The sequence below is a fragment of the Ixodes scapularis genome, unplaced genomic scaffold, assembly GCF_016920785.2.
Source record: "Ixodes scapularis isolate PalLabHiFi unplaced genomic scaffold, ASM1692078v2 PGA_scaffold44__24_contigs__length_19508400, whole genome shotgun sequence".
Taxonomy (NCBI): domain Eukaryota; kingdom Metazoa; phylum Arthropoda; class Arachnida; order Ixodida; family Ixodidae; genus Ixodes; species Ixodes scapularis.
Window position 1 is genome coordinate 9,780,761 of NW_024609873.1, and position 20,261 is coordinate 9,801,021.

The 20,261-nt window shown below is 44.2% G+C and overlaps 2 pseudogenes; both read left to right on the forward strand.

The window, feature by feature from the left end:
- Positions 1–697: 697 nt before the first annotated feature.
- On the forward strand, positions 698–1,578 carry LOC121837483 (annotated as a pseudogene).
- Positions 1,579–5,580: 4,002 nt separating this feature from the next.
- Positions 5,581–6,461, forward strand: LOC121837482 (annotated as a pseudogene).
- The last annotated feature ends 13,800 nt before the right edge of the window (positions 6,462–20,261 follow it).

A 20,261-nucleotide genomic window follows, 5' to 3' on the forward strand; every position in this document is an offset into this window, starting at 1 on the left:
CATTAATACATTTGTTTACGTAGAAATAACAGCCGCTGAAATTGTTGGCGTTGCCAGACAAATGTTATCAAACAAAGCTATGGGCCACGACGAAATCTCGGTAAACCTATTGAAAGACAACATTGAAATCCTGTGCTACCCACTACAAAAACTGTTTAACCAGGCATTTTTATCGGGAATTTACCCAGAAAAACTTAAGATTGGGCGAGTAGTACCAATCTACAAAAGTGGTGACCCTAATGACCTGGCTAATTATCGCCCGATTACAATTCTGTCCTGCATTAATACACTATTTGAAAAACTAATTGCCGCGAGAATATAATGAACTTTGTCGAGAAATACAACATTTTGGTTGCTAATCAGCATGGTTTTCGGAAAAACTTCTCTACAGGCACAGCAGTACACTCCGTATCAGAAATAGTCAATTCCTCCCTCAACAAAAATAGAACTACTATAGGCATATTCCTCGATATAAAAAAAAGCTTTCGATTCTGTTAATCACGACATTCTTTTACAAAAACTTGAGCGTTACGGTTTTCGAGGGCCAGCTGGCAAATTTTTTCGTAGCTACTTAACAAACCGCACCCAATTTGTACAAATTTCCCATAATCAATCTACAACCGCGATAGTGAAGACTGGTGTACCACAGGGGTCGGTGTTAGGACCGATACTTTTCTCTCTTTTCATCAATGATTACGCAGCTCACCTCAGACATTCCGAAGCGGTTTTATACGCCGATGATACAGCCTTACTAGTATCACATCATTCTCTTGAAGAGGCCGAATTACTAGCAAATAACGACTTGAAAAATACGATAACTTGGTTTAATTGCAACAAGCTGGTGCTAAATATTAAAAAAACTAAGTTCATTGTTTTCGCGTCTGATCGGAAACAACAATCATTTACATGTAACCTGCATCTAGGAGGTTTACACATCGATCAAGTTATCACTTATCACCTAGGAATTACCTTAGATTCAACACTACACTGGGCTCCCCACATTGACGAGCTATGTAAAAAATTAACCTTCGGATGGTTTTCATTAGTGAAAGCACGGAAACATTTTAGCAAACAAACATTACGCATGATTTACTTCGGTGTGTTTCATACTCATTTAACCTATTGTGTTGAATCATGGGGTTTCACTTACGCGTCATATCTAGCGAGAGTTACCATTCTGCAAAGAAGGGCAATCAGGATAATAGCAGCAGCACCTATACATGCATCAGCTAAGCCTCTTTTTAGTGAATTAAACATACTCCCCATCAACTTAGCTCGCGACCATAAGACTGCCACTTTAGTCCAAAGAATTTTAACCCAGAATACTCCATATCACTCTTCTATATTCAATTTTCCAAAACGTGAAACCTGACAACTACATTATAATAACCTTAATTTGCCGATAACTTACAATGCTTACGGGCGCCGCTTAATATCGTTCATTGGTGCGAAGATATGGAATAACATTTCATGTAATATAAAACTAGCAACAAATTTTGTACTCTCATTAAAACGATTTATTTCATCTGAAGTGTACAACTCACCCTGTTAACTCCGTACTAGTAGTTATATTATTTGTGCAGCTATGTATAAATTGTGTGAATGCCTATAGGATTGTTTTAAATGTGAATGTTTTTATGTTTTTTAATGGATCCATTACTAGCCTACATGGCTAGTAATGGATCCAGGAGGAGGAGGGAAGGGTACTGGGGGGTGAAGTGACCTGGAGGGGGTCACGTGACCTTGGGGGGTCACGTGACGATGCTAACGACGTCATCAGTGACGTCACTGATGACGTCATCAGTGACGATGACGATGCGGACTCCGATGACGTCATCAGCGATGATGACGATGACGATGCGGATGTCGGTGACGTCATCAGTGATGTCACTGATTACGTCATCCGTGATGATGACGATGACGATGCGGATGCCGGTGACGCCATCAGTGACGTCACTGATGACGTCATCAGGGATGATGACCATGACGATGCGGATGCCGGTGAGGTCATCAGTGACGTCACTGATGACGTCATGAGTGATGGTGACGATGGCGATGCGGATGCCGGTGACGTCATCAGTGACGATGACGTCATCGGGGAGGTCACGTGACTTCGGCGGGGGTCACGTGACCCTGGGGGTGGTCACGTGACCTCATGGGGTGTCACGTGACTTCGGGGGGGTCACGTGACCCTGGGGGAGGGGTCACGTGACCTCTGGGGGTCACGTGACCTTGGGGGTCGCGTGACCTTGAGGTGACCTTGGTTACCCCGATGCCGACGCCGCTCAAGCCGAGAACGGGCCCCTAAGAGCTACGCTCTAAAAGTTAATTGACAAATTTTAGCTAATTAGCAAACTGACTGTGATGAATATTTCACCATTCAATGTCGGCAGAGCTCAAGAAATGGATCAATTAACACAGTATCAATACAATAATCTTCTCGATCAAAAAAATTAAAACATCTAGAGTCAACATTACAAGACCATAATGGCCACTTGAAGAAAGGCAAAATGAGGTAATTAGCTAAGAAACAAAAATTATTTAATTAACTTTTTAATTTTTCACTTGAGGACACATAGTGCTTTTGGGGAATGGACCTTTTTCAAGTAACGAGCGCCGTCCGGGGAGTTGTCTGCGAATTACAATAGAAGAGCGGCCCAATATGCTTCTGACATCAAAACGCATTAGCATTGTGCCGTTGGATCGGTTTTCAGTGCTTTTTATACCCCATACTACCGATACTAAAAAACAAAGCGTCAAAATAGACTAAATACGCACAAAGATTGATGCTGACGATTTTGCTGTCGATTTTGCAGGGCACCGCTTACCGGTGTCCTGTGAAAATGGCGACAGCGGGAGTGTACACATGCGCAGAAGCTTACTGAAAAAAGGTCCCTTGAAGCTTAACCTCAATATGTTCTAGCAGTGCAGTCAAATTTTAATAAAGAAATTTCTAGTAGGTACTAGAGGGTCCAGAAATGGCACCCTGATACACGGCATCCAAACTGAACCTGAAACACTGTGCAAAAACGCCGGTGAAGTCGTTCCGCTCCTTTCTTTGCGTACCTGCGGCCTGGCACGTGGATTGGCATTATCGCAGCCGGCTCCGCTCGAGCAAGTGGAGCCAGCTGCGGTAGCTCCGACCCATGTGCCTGCGTCGTGACACAAAGATGGTGTCACTGGCACTCTTGCCCTGGCATTGTCTCCTTGGGGTCCTGCTGGATCCTGGCCCTGGCTATCTTCTCCAGGATGTTCCGCACTTGCTTGCAAATGAACACAGCAAGGACCTGCACACAGTACTTGCCATTAGCACCAAAGCTGACTGTCAGCCTAACCTTTTCAGCTGGAGCCCCCTCAGTCGTTCAAATTGTTAAGGAAGATTTCACAGATAAGGTGCTGTGGCTTTAAACTGTGCAAGACACCCATGCGAAAATGTCTAACTGGGACCGGTTGGCATCTCAACTGGTTTCAACTGGTACTGGCTGGTCCCAAGTCAGAATGTCATTCACATCGCTTCTGAATGTCATTCACATCGCTTCTCGAGATGACCTGGCTAAGATAGCATAGCCTCAAAAACCAGGACACCGAGCTAGAAATGCGTAACGGTGTGACGTGCACCATGCCGTGTACGAGCTCTGAAGCTATAAGCCTTCTACACTGTAATGTTAGGAGCTTAAACAAAAACTATGATCCACTGGTCGCTTTGTTGACGCGGCTGGATGAGCGGTACAACGTTGTGGCAATCTCGGAGACGTGGCTTAAAAAAGATGAATTTATGAACATTCCTACTTATAGATTTTTATCCCTGCACAGATTGGCTAGTTCAAGAGATGGTGGCGTAGCATTATACATATCTTCACAAACCAGATATAAGATATTACCAAACTTGACAGAGACAAAAAGCAGGTCTGTATGACATGCTGTTTGCAGAACTGGATTGTGGAGTCATTGTTGGTGTAATATACAGACCGCCAGAATCAAACACTCGGGCATTCCTAGAAAAGCTGGAAGATGTGTTGTACCGTCTTGCGAACAAAAATAACAAAGCGATTATCTGTGGTGACTTCAACATAAATATAACAGACCCCTCAAGTACAGAATACCGGAACCTCCTGCTATCTTACGGCTTCCAGAACCATATTACAGATCCAACAAGAGTAACACTAACGTCTTGTTCAACAATAGATCATATACTCTCCAATTTTGAAGACAGCTCCGTAAAAGCTGGGGTTATAACAGAAAACGTCGCAGATAATTTCCCTACTTTTATTGTCGCTCCCAATGCAGAAAAGAACCTTCAAAAAGAACCCAGAGTCGGCCATGGTGTATCAAGGTGGAATTACGAGGCAACTAAAAGGTCCCTTCAGGAGACAAACTTTTCTCAGATCAATTTTACCGACACTAACAATGCATATGATACCTTTTCAACACTGTTCAAATCTTGTTGTATAGCACACAAATTCGTATCTCGCCGGGTAGCACAGCTTTATTCTCCCATTTGTCCCTGGATGAACGAGGAGATACTGAAGTTAATTAGGCTCAAGGAACACTGGTATAACAAAATGAAGCAAAACAAGGAAAACGACTATTACAAGGAAAAGTTTAGAGTTGCACGGAACCTATCGCTATCCACCATGCAGAAGCGTAAAAAGCAATATTTTAGCACCCGTATTGCACAAGCTAACCGTACCTCCAAAGAAATATGGCGCACAATTAACCTTGTAATGAAGTCCTCTCAACAATATAACATTTTACCAGATTTGAACATTCTTAATTGTGATCAAGCGCACCTTGTGTCAATGTTCAATGACTTTTTCATTAGCATGGGTACATCCTCAGCTGCAGTATCAGATGAAACGTCAAAAATTATCCTACCTAGCCCATGCATTAATACATTTGTTTACGTAGAAATAACAGCCGCTGAAATTGTTGGCGTTGCCAGACAAATGTTATCAAACAAAGCTATGGGCCACGACGAAATCTCGGTAAACCTATTGAAAGACAACATTGAAATCCTGTGCTACCCACTACAAAAACTGTTTAACCAGGCATTTTTATCGGGAATTTACCCAGAAAAACTTAAGATTGGGCGAGTAGTGCCAATCTACAAAAGTGGTGACCCTAATGACCTGGCTAATTATCGCCCGATTACAATTCTGTCCTGCATTAATACACTATTTGAAAAACTAATTGCCGCGAGAATAATGAACTTTGTCGAGAAATACAACATTTTGGTTGCTAATCAGCATGGTTTTCGGAAAAACTTCTCTACAGGCACAGCAGTACACTCCGTATCAGAAATAGTCAATTCCTCCCTCAACAAAAATAGAACTACTATAGGCATATTCCTCGATATAAAAAAAAGCTTTCGATTCTGTTAATCACGACATTCTTTTACAAAAACTTGAGCGTTACGGTTTTCGAGGGCCAGCTGGCAAATTTTTTCGTAGCTACTTAACAAACCGCACCCAATTTGTACAAATTTCCCATAATCAATCTACAACCGCGATAGTGAAGACTGGTGTACCACAGGGGTCGGTGTTAGGACCGATACTTTTCTCTCTTTTCATCAATGATTACGCAGCTCACCTCAGACATTCCGAAGCGGTTTTATACGCCGATGATACAGCCTTACTAGTATCACATCATTCTCTTGAAGAGGCCGAATTACTAGCAAATAACGACTTGAAAAATACGATAACTTGGTTTAATTGCAACAAGCTGGTGCTAAATATTAAAAAAACTAAGTTCATTGTTTTCGCGTCTGATCGGAAACAACAATCATTTACATGTAACCTGCATCTAGGAGGTTTACACATCGATCAAGTTATCACTTATCACCTAGGAATTACCTTAGATTCAACACTACACTGGGCTCCCCACATTGACGAGCTATGTAAAAAATTAACCTTCGGATGGTTTTCATTAGTGAAAGCACGGAAACATTTTAGCAAACAAACATTACGCATGATTTACTTCGGTGTGTTTCATACTCATTTAACCTATTGTGTTGAATCATGGGGTTTCACTTACGCGTCATATCTAGCGAGAGTTACCATTCTGCAAAGAAGGGCAATCAGGATAATAGCAGCAGCACCTATACATGCATCAGCTAAGCCTCTTTTTAGTGAATTAAACATACTCCCCATCAACTTAGCTCGCGACCATAAGACTGCCACTTTAGTCCAAAGAATTTTAACCCAGAATACTCCATATCACTCTTCTATATTCAATTTTCCAAAACGTGAAACCTGACAACTACATTATAATAACCTTAATTTGCCGATAACTTACAATGCTTACGGGCGCCGCTTAATATCGTTCATTGGTGCGAAGATATGGAATAACATTTCATGTAATATAAAACTAGCAACAAATTTTGTACTCTCATTAAAACGATTTATTTCATCTGAAGTGTACAACTCACCCTGTTAACTCCGTACTAGTAGTTATATTATTTGTGCAGCTATGTATAAATTGTGTGAATGCCTATAGGATTGTTTTAAATGTGAATGTTTTTATGTTTTTTAATGGATCCATTACTAGCCATGTAGGCTATGGATCCAGATGACTAATCAGACATTTCTTTGTACATCTTTGCGTGAATAAACATTGATGATGATGAAGTCGTACTGGCTGGTCCCAAGTCGGAATCTGCTGGGACAAATAGGAGCCCAACTCGAACTAGCTGAAAGGTCAAATGGCTTGAACCATTCCCAATCGGGAGTCAACTGATTTGACCACTCCCAATTGGGGAACGGGTAGGGCTAAACTGGGACCAGTTAGTCCAAGTTGAAACCAGCTGAGATGCCAACCGGCCCCAGTAAGACATTTGTAGTTGGAGTTTAAATGGTTTTCCTATTCCCAGTTGGGGTACGCACGTACTTCGAGGACAGAAAGATGCATTTCAGTGATCGGAGGGCACCCAGGGAAAACCAGACGGAAGAGAAAACCGCCGCGCAAGGCACAATAGTTAAAATTGCAGGGAAGTCCACCTCGAAAATGTTTGACTGTTGTGACTTGCTGGATGGGTATCAGGACTTCACCTGTGCAACGCAGGAACATGGGTGAGCACCTTTCTTCGTGAGGCGGAGAAAAGCTGAGGACTTCACTGATGCTGACAGATGCCAGCGGCTAATCTTTCACCTCACACGAATGCTAGCTCTGAAAGGGCGATTAAATCGTCGCAACTGGCTGACGAGACAGCTGAAGCGCATGGGCATACCAACCAGGGAAGCAAGAGCGCGCTTGCCACCCCCCCCCCCCCCCCACCCGCCCTCCAGTTTTCAGTGGGGGGGAGCAAGGCATCTGCTTTGCCCCTCCTGAAACAGCAACCACTGGGCAGGGCAAACACTGGCCGGCGGCGCCCAAGGGATACCAAAGGCACCGCCCCCGGCCCTGGGGGGGGGGGGGGGGGGGGGGGTCTGGTTTGCTCCCCCACTCAAAAGCAACTTGGTACGCCACTGCTGAAGCGTTCCTCACCAAGCTGCTCTACACTTTCTTCAACGCGGAAACGTGGACTTCACCGAACCTATTAATTATTTTCATCCTCGGTTTTTGACAATAAAGACTGGTCAACCTTCCATTTTGTGCAGTGTTGGATCCAACCAACATTCTAGCCCGCCACGTCCGCGGGTAAAGTTTCAGGTCACCTTTTTACGGCCATCCTGGCAATCGTTGCCGTCCTATATTCGCGCTCTTCAGTGCAGCGGCATAATGCACGTTCGTACCTTGTCGCCCATCCGGCTTTGGTGGACGTCGTCGCGGCCGATCCACTGGTGCCACTCGTCAGCCAGCCCGTCGAGGAACCTGAACCCCTGCGACACGACTTCCGCAGCAGCGAGTTCACCTCTCGGTATCGATTATTCAGAGCCTGGATCTCTGCAGCGTGACTACGCTGTTATTTCAATGAGCAAGACCTATTCTTCCGTCTCGGAGGAACGGCAGAAAAGGCGATCGTCTCATTGGATTGCGTTCACAGATCTGGGCAGCTAGACGACGATATTTGTCGATGTACACGCTTGCACTAGTATTGGAGTTAGTAGTGCCGACGTGCAGGATGACAAGATAAAAATCGGATTGGATGGTGATAGCTAAGGGATGAATTAAGGGCAGCGCTGATTAGTTATTTCAACGTAAACATATTTGACAGAAGTCTGTCTGGTTAGGGAGAAATTGACAGTTTTTGCGGACTCTAACCAAAGTTTTAGTTAATACACTACAAGAAATTAAGTTATGAACTTTTTCAGTGATTTGAATGGGTTTCTTTTAATTGCAACTGTTCATAAAATAAAATAACCGCTTGCATAAAAAAAATTCTCCAAACCTAGACATGTTTGCATCAAGGTCTGGCCACACTGTACACAAAGTCGAACCGGTCGAATCTGGTTAAAAGTTCGAAGGTTCGTCGAACCGGTTCGACACAGTCGAACCCCGAAAGTTCGACCTAAAAATCTGGTTCGACAAAAGTTCGCGACAAATAGACTACTTTCATAAAGCCCTGCATGCAACACGGCGCGCGTTGCACAATGGGAACTAGTTGGCCATGGAGGAGAGTGGCATGGTTTCGGTTTCGATCGACACGTCGACAAGAGGTCACACACATAGCGTGGACTATTAAAGGGCCGTTATATCATGCTTTCTGGTCATTTGTGGCCTCTAAACTAACCTTAATGGCCAGACCTCGAAGCTTTAGCACAAGCCCGAGACGTATAGCTTATCTTAACGCATGCTTCTTGTATGTTTGTATTTTAGCCTTTCTGTTAGCGTTTTAAGGTATGGTGGACGAGCCAGTGTTGGGAATTTCGACGCTGCGAAGCTCGGGCATCTTGCTTTTGTGCGAATCAGCAAGCTGTAGCAACCAATAAGTATGCATACATCGACCTCGAGCCTTTACATTAGTACTGTTGACCAGGAAGTTTGTTTTGTGCGTTCATATACGAAATATAACTATTGCAGATCACTGTTTTGGCTGCGGTCCCATGGCGGCCATGACATCATACGCTTTCCGCATGTTTTCGAAATGCGATTGTGGCGTGTTCAAGCTTGCTAAAATTATGTGTTATATATCCTCTTGTAGTGTACAACATTATCTTTCTTCTGATGTAGGATTTGTTTTCCTAGTGCAAAACGCTAATTCAGTGGACACCCGCGAACATTGGCCTTTTCGGCAAAACATGGTTTCGTAGTACAGTGGTACAGGGTGCACAATTGGAGCAATTTCTTTCAAATTTTAGAATGTTATAGAAGAAGAGTGCGTTCATTGTCAACACAGGCCCTTTTTTCGTTTTTCTTTTATTTTTACAGATATTTACTTTAAAAAATTTACCTCGCGGAAGCACATTCAGTCGCGAATTTTTAGCCGTCTACTCGGTCATTTTATTTGAAACTTTTTACATGTGTTTGCAACTATGGTAGAAAGAGCTACGCTAAATTTCATTGTAATATGGCCTAAACTTTTTTCGGAATGCTCACGTGAAAAGTGACAAAAACAGTTAATTTTGGCAAACTGCATTTGGTAGTACAGTGGTACAGCGCTTAGGGATTGGCACATTTGAATTAAATTGCAGACCCGCAAAAAGAAAAACATATTCTGCTTTGTCATCAGAGGCCCTTTTTCTAAATTTCACCTTTGATTTTCCATAAAAAAAAGTTTAAATAAAGAGGAAATCACGAATTTGTTGATAGTCAAAACCGAGTATTTTGACCTTTTTTGGCATACATTTAGGCCGATATTTTTAGTATGAAATGGAGATTACCGTCCCAGGTCCTGATTATGAGCCCACATTTTCGCTAATCGTGCCTAGTTATTAAAAGAATCATAAGAAATACAGAAAATATAAATTGGATGTCTGGTTGCGCCCTCTATGTGGTGGCGGCTGAAATGCGACTACGCGAGGTTCACGAAACTGCCAAGGATGGCACTCATTCCAGCTGTGGTTGCCAGCTTCGGAAACTGGTTGTACACCTGGCTTCTTGCGTTTCTTGCAAAATAACTTGCTGGAAAACTTGGTCGAAACTCGTGAGGTCCTTTATAACACGATACTTTCTGCTAATATGGCTTTTAGGAAGGGTTTCAATCGTTTTCCTATTGACACAAGATTTTTTTTTATCCGAGGCTCCAGCGGTTCAGTCTGCTGAATAAATCGTTCACGCAATCGATATCGAAGTTTCAAATTATCGAAATGCCAAAATCGCCAATTCCCCGTCGATACGCAGCGTGACGCACGTGCTTCTGGTTCGTGTGCACGTACGTGTTTGCTGCGTGGTTCTTCGGTTGCTGCGAGTTTTCGCGTATTTATTGTGCACTGCTTACCTCCGTCTGCGCATGCCTCTCATCCTTGTAACTACCCCTGCTTTGTGTGCCCAGCGTAAAGTTTGTGTCTGTCTTTTCGTTCTCTGACTAAGCTCGTGTCGGTGTTCTTCCTACTGGCTGCTGTTCGTGTTTGCGTATCGTGTGTGTCGCTTTGATTACTAGGTCCCCTGTTTATGGGCCGAGCAAGCGGTGGGCGTCGCGCCAGGGGTGGGTCGTGATTGGGGAAACAGCTTAGCAGCCGACGCCGACTTCGGCGCGTTTCTTCTGCGCACGCGCATACTGTCGTTGATATCGCTACTTCGCGCCGTGACGATGCGCTGATCTACAGGCCGGCCGGCGCTCGCGTGATATTGCTGAAAATTCTCGAGCGTGTACTTACGTGTCGAAAGCCATAATGGAATTAACCGGCAGCCGGCATACCGTGGCTCTCAAAAACAGATTGCTAGGAGTGCCCTCTCATTCGCTGGTTCTACGCTGGGTGCGCGCAGTCCGTGCTTCTGGCCGCCCCGACCGCCCAAATGCGTTTTTCTGATGCTTGTTTTGTTTTGAATAAACAATAGATTCCTGCTGATATTCTCCTTTATAATCTTCATTCTTGACAACTCTTTAGTGTTCGAAGGAACTCCGTCAAATTTGATGATAATGCGTGTGTAAGTACAACTGGAACCTCATAGTTGCGAGAATACTTTTCCTGGTAGTCTGCACCTTTTTGATAATATGATCGGTCTCCATAAATTGCACTTCCCCGTTTCGGGAACACGGCCATTGGTGGTTCTCTGTCGGTCATCGAACCTCATACACGTGAAGCGTTGTCAAAGTTCTGATATATCAAGCGGTTTATTATTATGTTTTTTTTTTTTTTTTTTTTTTTTTCTTTCTGAAAGAAATGATACTTTTGGTATCGGGATAACATTAGTGAGTTTTAGTATTGCGCATACGAGCAAACGCAAGCGCTGTGCGTTTGCGTTAGCGTTGCGTTCCTCACGCTGCGCATGCGCGAAGTCGCCATGCGCCATTCCAAGGCCGCAGTTTGGATTCCGCGCACGCGCAGTGTGGAACACTCAACGCTAACGCAAACGCACAGTGCTTGCGTTCGCTCATATACGCAATACTATAACTCACTATTATCGGCTGCGGCGGACGTAAAGAAACGAGCGTAAATTTACAGTTGGTGGCCTAATAAACTAAAATTTTCCGTTTGCGAACGCTGGAGAGGGGGCGACCTCCTCTCCCCCGTTCGCTCCGCTGAAGTGGAACAGGGTGGGAGGAGCCTCCACTTCGTTCTTGACCTGTCACCGACTACAGTTGCGAATTCCACTTTTCATTTTGGAGCAATGACGAGATAGAGCTGAGTCATGTATTGCGTTCTCTGAGATGGGGAACGCAATGCGCGGGGAGTTGCTCCACGTATGCACCAGTCACCAGTAAAAACGACCTGTCCTCCGAGGAGGTCGAGCGAGACGCAAGCGGACATGGGGGTCGGCCACCTCACCGTCACCACCGTCTACCGTGCCCTCAAAAACACGGGGCGCAATGTGTTTCTGCAGTATAACAAAAAATTTAACAACGTGCAGACTTTTATTTTTTTCCTAAGTGTGGTTCGCAGGGCTGAACAGAATACAAAAACGATACGCCGTGCTGGGGTGACGCCGACTACAATGGTACACGATCATAACAAAAGCACAAATCCTGCCACATTCTTTTGCTACAGTGATAAGAGCATATATATCTTTGTCCGCGATGCAGCAACAGAGACATTATTTCCAAATTAAATTTCGAAGTAAGCCTTCGATGCTAGCACTAACCAACTCACTTCACTCACAGGATGAAAACGTGGAACTTCGTATCATTCGGACAGAGATCGAAAAATAGGGCGGCGGAGAAAAGCTCACCGGAGAAAAGCTCACCGGAGAAAAGCTCACCACAAAACCGGCAAATCTGGAGAAAAGCTCACCGGCCTGTGAGCGGATACGGAGAAAAGAAAAAAAAAACGCAACGCTTCAACTTGCACACCCAAAAATAATGAACTTTAGTGGATCGCACGCAAAAGCTTCGCGTGCGCAATAAAATTGCCGGTCAGAAGCACGGTTGCGTAACCAAAATCAGCATATGAGTCATCAAATTATAAAGAAAAAGCAGGTGTGAGCGTGCCAAAAATATTCGACATTTATTGTTGTCAATATTTGTTTTTCTATCCACGTGCTTATGTCGCAGTGGAAAGCCGTGAAACTCCCCATAAAATTATTTCGAGCAGTGTTTCTGACGGTGCTCGCTTGATCGTAAAATGCCGCTTTGTTGCTACTTTGGCGAATCAAACAAGGAAGCCACGTTCACCTACAATGTCCTGTCCACAAAAAAAAAAAAAAAATCAAGATTTCCGCATCGTTTTTTTTTTGTTTGTTTTGTGTTTTTAATGTTCTTTTTTTTTTTTGCACAATATCGGGTATGGATTATTATCCTTCCCTGCACTCTCGCTGCGACGAACAGTCCGATAAACGAGTCACCCTATGACAAAGATGGGGGTCCCGAAAATCTTCTAAAATCGTGGTTTGTTCTCAGAGACACATCCGTGTGTAAGAAAAACAGCGGCCCTCTCCACGAAGGACATTCTTGATAAATAGCGTTGACTTGAGGTTGAACTTTGCATTTGCTTTGTAAACACAAGCGTGACGTCACGTCGCATCCCACGCGACCCGACTGAAGTCCGAACTGGTGTACTACACTCTTAGAAAAAAGGGGATGGATAGTCCTCCCTTAGGGGAAGAACAGTCTTGTAACCTATGTTCCTTTAGAAAAGGAGAAACGTTCGTCCCTGAAGCAGGGGAGCAAAGTTCCTCCGTCGTTTGCATCTCAATATGGCGGCCCCGAATCGAGCAAATCGAGCCCAATAAGGCTTGACGAGGACGCTACGTCTCTTGTACGGGACGAGAGGAGCAGCGAATAAAAGCGTAACACGAGCTTTCCGCGAACTGTGTTTATTTCAGAAGCCAGATTCCCCCCAGAGGTACAGAAACTTGCGTTTCGAAAGCAGTTACTCTCTAGTCGACAGCACTGCGATGTTAAACGGAGACAACCGATACCCAGTTACTTCGTGCACTTTACGTCTTACCTTTGGTGTTCCTCGAGTCACAATTCCTTCGTCAACCGCACATCACGGAGAAGGGCAAACTCAATCCGCGAAACCAAAAGCCGCTCTCGAAAGAACAAACTCGATGCCGCTGTTTATCACATAGCGTGAAAGAAGGTTAAATCGCTAGCCACCTGATGGCGGGGTCAAGCAGAGTAATTGCAAGTAGCTAGGCTAGGTGGCGCTAGGTACCGCCCAATTTATGTTCTACAAAAAATAATTTGATTTCCTCAAGCCACTATTAGCCCCGAGAAGTTCGCGTGGCGCCCCCTTACGGCGAACCGGGGTGACGTCACGGCGAGGAGAGAATTTTTCCCCGACTCGCCCCGCTCGCCCTGTGGAGGCTGGGACGACGCTAGCTGTCGGCGCGCTCGTTTCTATTTAATTTTTTAGGCGTGTTTTCCGTAGGAAGTGTAAATTTTTATATGAGCCTTTATTTAGGTATGGCCTGTAGCTACAGGCGAAACTTCAAACAACATTTTAAGCATGGTTGACAGGGCAGGCAACGCATAAATCGCAGCTGGTATATGAAAATAAAGAAATATGGCCACAATTGCAGGAGCATCACTATAGATTTACATCTCGCAGAATAAATGCTGCTGATGGTGTGAATGAATTGGCAGGTTATGTATACAATTTTTCTTTTGTATCTCTGTTTTTAAACAAGATCGCTGAAGCAGAAAAGCTGCATGTTCCTCGAGCAACATGCTAAATACAGTCTGGGCCATGGGGAGAGAATCACAAGTAAAACAGCCCAAGTGCAGGAGCAAAGTAAAAAGAAAAGACAAGGAACATTTATTATATACATTGCTCGCATTTAATCTTTGCTGGATTCGGATAGTATTTCAAAGGACTACACGGGTGATATTTGTGGACTTGTTTATATCAACCCTCAAGTAATGTATAACAAACGTAAGCGAAGGTGACTAGCTCGCAGTGCCGCATCTACCGCTGGACAGACGTTCGAATGCTTGCTTTTACTCCTGCTTTGCTCTGTTGTCAGAGAGTCCAGCTGTAGGGAGTTTGAAGGCTGAGGAAGCTTTTGGGGACCTGTAGCAGTCTGTTTTAATTGGAAATGACAACTCAGACTAAACTGTGTGTTTTTTAATACCCAAGGCTGGAATAAAGAATGTCAGGAAAAAATATAAACATTCCAAATTACAGCGCTATTGCTGTGCATATTTTGGGCAGTTCAATACATCTCATACAGCCAACTGGGGGAATACGGCCGTTTTTGCTACTACCATACAAACTAATTTTTAGTAATTGTGCATCTTCTAAGAAATATGCCTGCATACCTGTATAAACTATATAATTAATTCACGAAGAAGCTACATTTACGTAAAACAGCCCTGTTCCACGAGCACTTCAAAGATCATCAGACGGAGGGCCTTTAAAACATCTGCGAACCAGCGCATGCAGAGTGGAAGCGCAGAGTCGGGGTCGCGAGCTAATTTGCCGACCACTCAAAGGCCCATGAAGAAGAAAATAAATGGTGCTATGGAGAATTTGGCAGCCTTGAAATGGCGCCGGCTACTCCAAAACTTGAAGGTGATATGAACTAAGACCTAAAAACGCAATGAATAAAGAAGAAAAGAAATGAGTACGAAGTAAGAGCACAGGCCTGACACGACCACACCAGCACACACACACACAAACACGCGCACAAAAAAAAAAAAAAAAAAAAAAAACCGGAGCGTTACAGGACACTTGCTTCAAAACACAGCACAAAACAGTTGATGCTGTTGATGCATTTCTTGTCAGAGTGTTGCTTGTCTCATTTTCAGCTGGGATAGAGCATATCACTTACACTCTCGCTACGTACTGTCACGCTCACTCACTTGTGCACATAGTTACTGATATATACAACCATAGGCGTACGGCATATGTCTGTACTTAATATTCGTATAAAAGTCCACTATCTTTTAAAAAGTCACAAATAATGTTTAGTGCTCTTTTGAGTGTTTGTCGGTTCGCCCAAGGGCCCAAAATCTTTGCCAAAGATAAGGGACGACTGTCCAATAGTTGAAGTCTAGTTTTCATTCGATTTCTTTCACTGGCGTAGCACTGACATTCTAAGAGGATGTGATTAACGTCCTCAAAAGGATCACCACATTTGCAAACTGGGGTCACACGATGTCTAATTCGATGCAAGAAACTTCCTGTAAAAGCCACTTCAAGTCTTAATCGGTGCAGGAGAGTGTCGTATTTCCTTTTTGTTCCGGAGTATGGTGGAAATTTAAGGTCCGGGTCAATATGCGGAAGGAGAGAGTCGACAGATTTCTCAGTGAACCAGTGTCGTCGTGAATATTCCTCTCGGTAATGCCGAAGTAGTAGTTTGGCATCTGTGGGTGTGAAGATGGTTAGTTCTATTGCGTCATATATATAGGCTTCTGTAGCCAATTGATCAGCTTCAACGTTTCCAGCAATTCCACAATGCCCTGGGATCCATTGGAGACTTATCGAGTGTCCAAGACTCTCTGCATGGACTAGTGTCATTTGAATTTGATACAGTAAAGGTCCCAGAGAGGACCGCATATTTATACCCTTCAATAGTTCTAGTGCGTTCTTAGAATCTGTCAGTATGATCCAATTGTTTGGCTTATTAAAAGTGTCAATAAATGTCGACGCTGAAAATATCGCATGCAGCTCGGCCGTTGTTGAACAGACATGGTGCGAAAGCCGAAAGCATTTGTTTACATTAAACTTGGGAATAGTAAAAGCAGAGGTTGAGCCCCGATTTGATGTCGATCCGTCTGTATAAACATGAACAGCAGTGTCGTAGTGAAGTTGTATATGATCCAGGGAGAGAATTTTTGCCACAGTAGAGTCTACAGATGATTTAGAATCAATTTCAGATATGTCTGTTTGTATCTTCAGTGGCGGTATTGTCCATGGGGGGCGTTGTAAGTTAGGAAGCCAATGCACATGATTTGGTACGCAAATTGGCAATGTAATAAGAAGTTTGCGAAACTGGCATTGAATTCGTTGACGAAGAATGTCTTGACACAAGGGACGGCCACCGTCGTGTGTGGCTAGACGAAAGTAGTGTCGACATACTTCTTGAGTACGGAGGACAACCACTGGAGGTTCTCGGGCCTCCGCGAATACGAGTTCAGTAGAAGTAGCCCGTGGAACACCTAAGCATATGCGCAGACTTCGTGCAATCATATAATTTAATCGCTTTTCTGATGTTGGTGAAATTCCTTGTAGAACTGGTATTGAATATGCGATTGTTTGTCGTACAAGAGCTGTATGGAGAAGAAGAAGACCGTCCGTTGACCCTCCCCATCTCGCACCCGCGATGCACCGAAGTACGTTAACGATAGCATTCACTTTTTTTTCGAGCATATCAATATGCCTCGACCATGTAAGAGAACAGTCTAGCACGACACCAAGGAATCTGTGCCACTTGACTCGCTCGATGTTTTGTCCTCGTAGATGGAGCTTAAACCCTTTGAGGTGTTTTCTAGTGAAGGGTAGAACTGCCGATTTTTTAGCTGAGATGTCCATGCCTCTCTCACGAAGGTATTTGAATGTCTCATCGAGGCCAGACTGCAACTGCAATTGTAAAGTTTCTGAAGAAGAACCAGATGCCCATATGCAAATATCATCTGCATACATCGAGATTTGGAGCGTTGGAGGGAGTCGCTGGGGTAATTCAGCCATGACAACGTTGAATAAAGTAGGGCTAAGTACGCTACCTTGTGGAACCCCATGTTTTAACTCATGTTCCGCGCTGTTGCCTTCGTTTGTGGCTACAAATATTTTGCGATGGAGCAGGAAGTTTTTTATCCAACGTACAACCCGTCCTCGCACTTTCAGTTGAATGAGTCCGTGCAGAACATGTGTGTGGCTCACGGTATCAAAGGCGCGATGAATATCCAAGAAGACTGCTATGGTTATGTTCCCAGATGCGCGCTCGTGTTCCACTGTGGTAACAAGGTCAAGCACAGAGTCAATAGTGCACCTCCTAGGACGAAATCCAGTCATTTGTTCAGGTAATACGTGATTGGATTCTAACCACCATTGAAGGCGCAGATGTATCATCTTTTCCAGAAGTTTCGCAACACAGCTAGTGAGACTTACTGGACGAAACGATTCTAGGGCTGCTGGGCTTTTCCCACACTTTAGTAAAGGAACAACCTTTGCCAGTTTCCATGAGTCCGGGAGAGTTTCTTTTTTCCAGACATCATTAAATATCTCAAGAAGATTTGTTTTAGTTCCCGGACCAAGGTTTGCAAGTGCTTGATATGTTATTTGGTCATGACCCGGAGTTGTGCGTTTACTAATCGTCGCCAGTGCACCTTCCAGTTCACGAATACTGAAATCACGATCTAGGTGTGAATTACTTGAGTTAATTTCTTCACCTATACTTTTAATTGCGGCTTCGTATGATGCGTAGTATTCAGGGGAGGTCATCGCGTCTCCCTGCTTTGTAAGTAGAGCGCAAAATTGATTTGCCACTGTCAATTCCAAAGTACCTTGTGACAGGGTCAAAGCTCTGAACTGTCTTTTCTGAGTTACCGGTGATTTCAAGGAGCGTACTATATTCCACACCATTTTGATCTGGGTGAAAGATGAAAATTTTCCACAAAGCTTTCTCCATCGGCGTTTAGAAAGTTTTTGCAAAAGCCGTTTCATTTTAGTGTGGATACGTTGGGCTTCATAAAAATCCTCTGTTCGTCCCGATCTCCTATATTGTCTTTCTGATCTCCGGCGAATAGCTCGAAGCTTCTCATAGTCACCGTTTACTCCGGCAGTCTTTCTTGGAACTGCTATCTTTTTTGTGGATTTTGTTAAGTTAGCACTGATCACTCGCTCAAAGTCCTCGACTGTCTGAATTTCTTCGAGTTGTCTGGTGTTCAGAAAACGAAAAATCTTCCAGTTCGTAAAAGCTACGCAATGATTTGGTTGTTTTGAAGTTAGCCGCGGGTGGTGAATGAGTATCGGGTAGTGGTCGCTGCCACGGGTGTCTATATCTGTGCGCCAATCCATGTCGTACGAGATGTCTGGAGTACACAGCGTAAGATCAAGGCAGCTGGAGTATTTGGCTCCTTTTATGTATGTTGGTGAACCATCATTCAATATACTTATGTCATATTGATCGATAATATTTTCAATGAGGTTTCCTCTTTGGTCACAATGAGAGCTACCCCATAGTGTGTGGTGGGCATTAAAATCTCCACACATAACGTAGGGAGCAGTAAGTCGTTTGAAGAACGAGTTAAATTCAGCGCTTGTCATCGAAATTTGTGGCTCTATGTAGATGCTCACAACAGTAAGTGTCATCCGTCCTACGCGTACTTGACAGGCAACATACTCTGGCACATCCGAAGTCGAGGAAAAAAGAAGTGTTGAAACTAAATCTTTTCGTATTCCGAGTAAACAGCGACTAGGACCTCCTGGTCGCGTAGATTTGTATAATACATAGTTTGCCAGTCGAAAAGAACTATCCACACGGGCCTCAGATATTGCAAGTATTGGGAAACAAAACTGAGCAACGAATTGTCTGAAGTCCCCGCTTTTGGTTCGTAGTCCGTTCGCGTTCCATTGAAATATAGATGTGCGTTTATATACGTCAGTCATCAAAATGCCCACTCACCGTTAGGCATGTAGACTTAATAAGCGGTTCCATCGTTAGCAAGGCTCGAACTTCTGGTAGATCATTGGCGTTAGGCAGCGCGTTAATGATTGCCTTGAGTGCAGCAAAAAGCATTGGAAGCACAAGTTGGCCAATGTCTACACGTTGTTCTTGTCTATTTCTCCGCGGAGCAGATGAAGCGGATACTGGTTGACTGCAGTTTGTTCTTGTGATCGATGTTCCTGGGACATTTTCTTTGGTAGGCATTTCCGCTGTGCTAGATAAAGCAGTTCGGTGGGCGCAGCTGCACGAGCCGTGAAGTTGCGATTTGCCATCACTAATTTTTTCCTTGTTTGTTTTCGATGTGTCCTTCACAGCATCGCGGTATGTGACCTTTTTGGCTGCCGTGTCGTTCAAGCTTTTCAAGCACGGCGGGGGACGCACAACTTCTGGGTTCAAGATCGGCGCTTTAGTGCGGACTTCTCTACCGTTCAGAAGCTCTCTTTTACGTGTGGTTGAGGCAGCCTTCTTGATTGGACAACCAGCAAATGCGGCAGAGTGTCCTCCGCCACAATTTGCACATTTCGGCTCTTGTTTGGAGGTGCATTCCTTGTGGTTGTGGGCACCTGCACACACCTTACAACGGGTTGGGCCACGACAAAAATTTGCTATATGACCGTACCTTTGACACTTAAAGCATTGCACTGGAGGTCCAAAGTACTCGTCTACCGGGTGGCTTGTAAACCCCAGCAAAATTCTTTGGGGCATTGCACGATCTGGACGAAAGTGCAGGAGGACGCTCTCTGTTTTCCGTGAAACAGTGTTACCGTCGTCTTGTCTTCGGTAAGACACTTGGCGTTGAACGGAGATGACTCCGAAATCTTTTAGATATTCCAGTAATTCATCGTCAGAATACTCCAAAGGTACTCCCTTGATCTTGCCAAGGTTCCTGGAGTACGAGTTAGGCACACTCGTTGTCACTTCAATGGTGGAAAGGGATGTCACAGCAAGGAGCCTGTTTGCCGATTGAAGTGAAGCGACGGAAACAGTCATGCTGCCATCCTTGTTGATTCGATGGGAGAGAAGTTTTTCCTTTGTGATGTTAAGGATCTCGTTGGCTATTGTGTTAGGATTCACTCTCCAGAATGACTGCTCACTTGTGATTGGTTTGAACACCACCGGTATTCCAGCAGGGCGATCTTTCTTGTACGATACCAGAGTGAATGGAGTTTTGT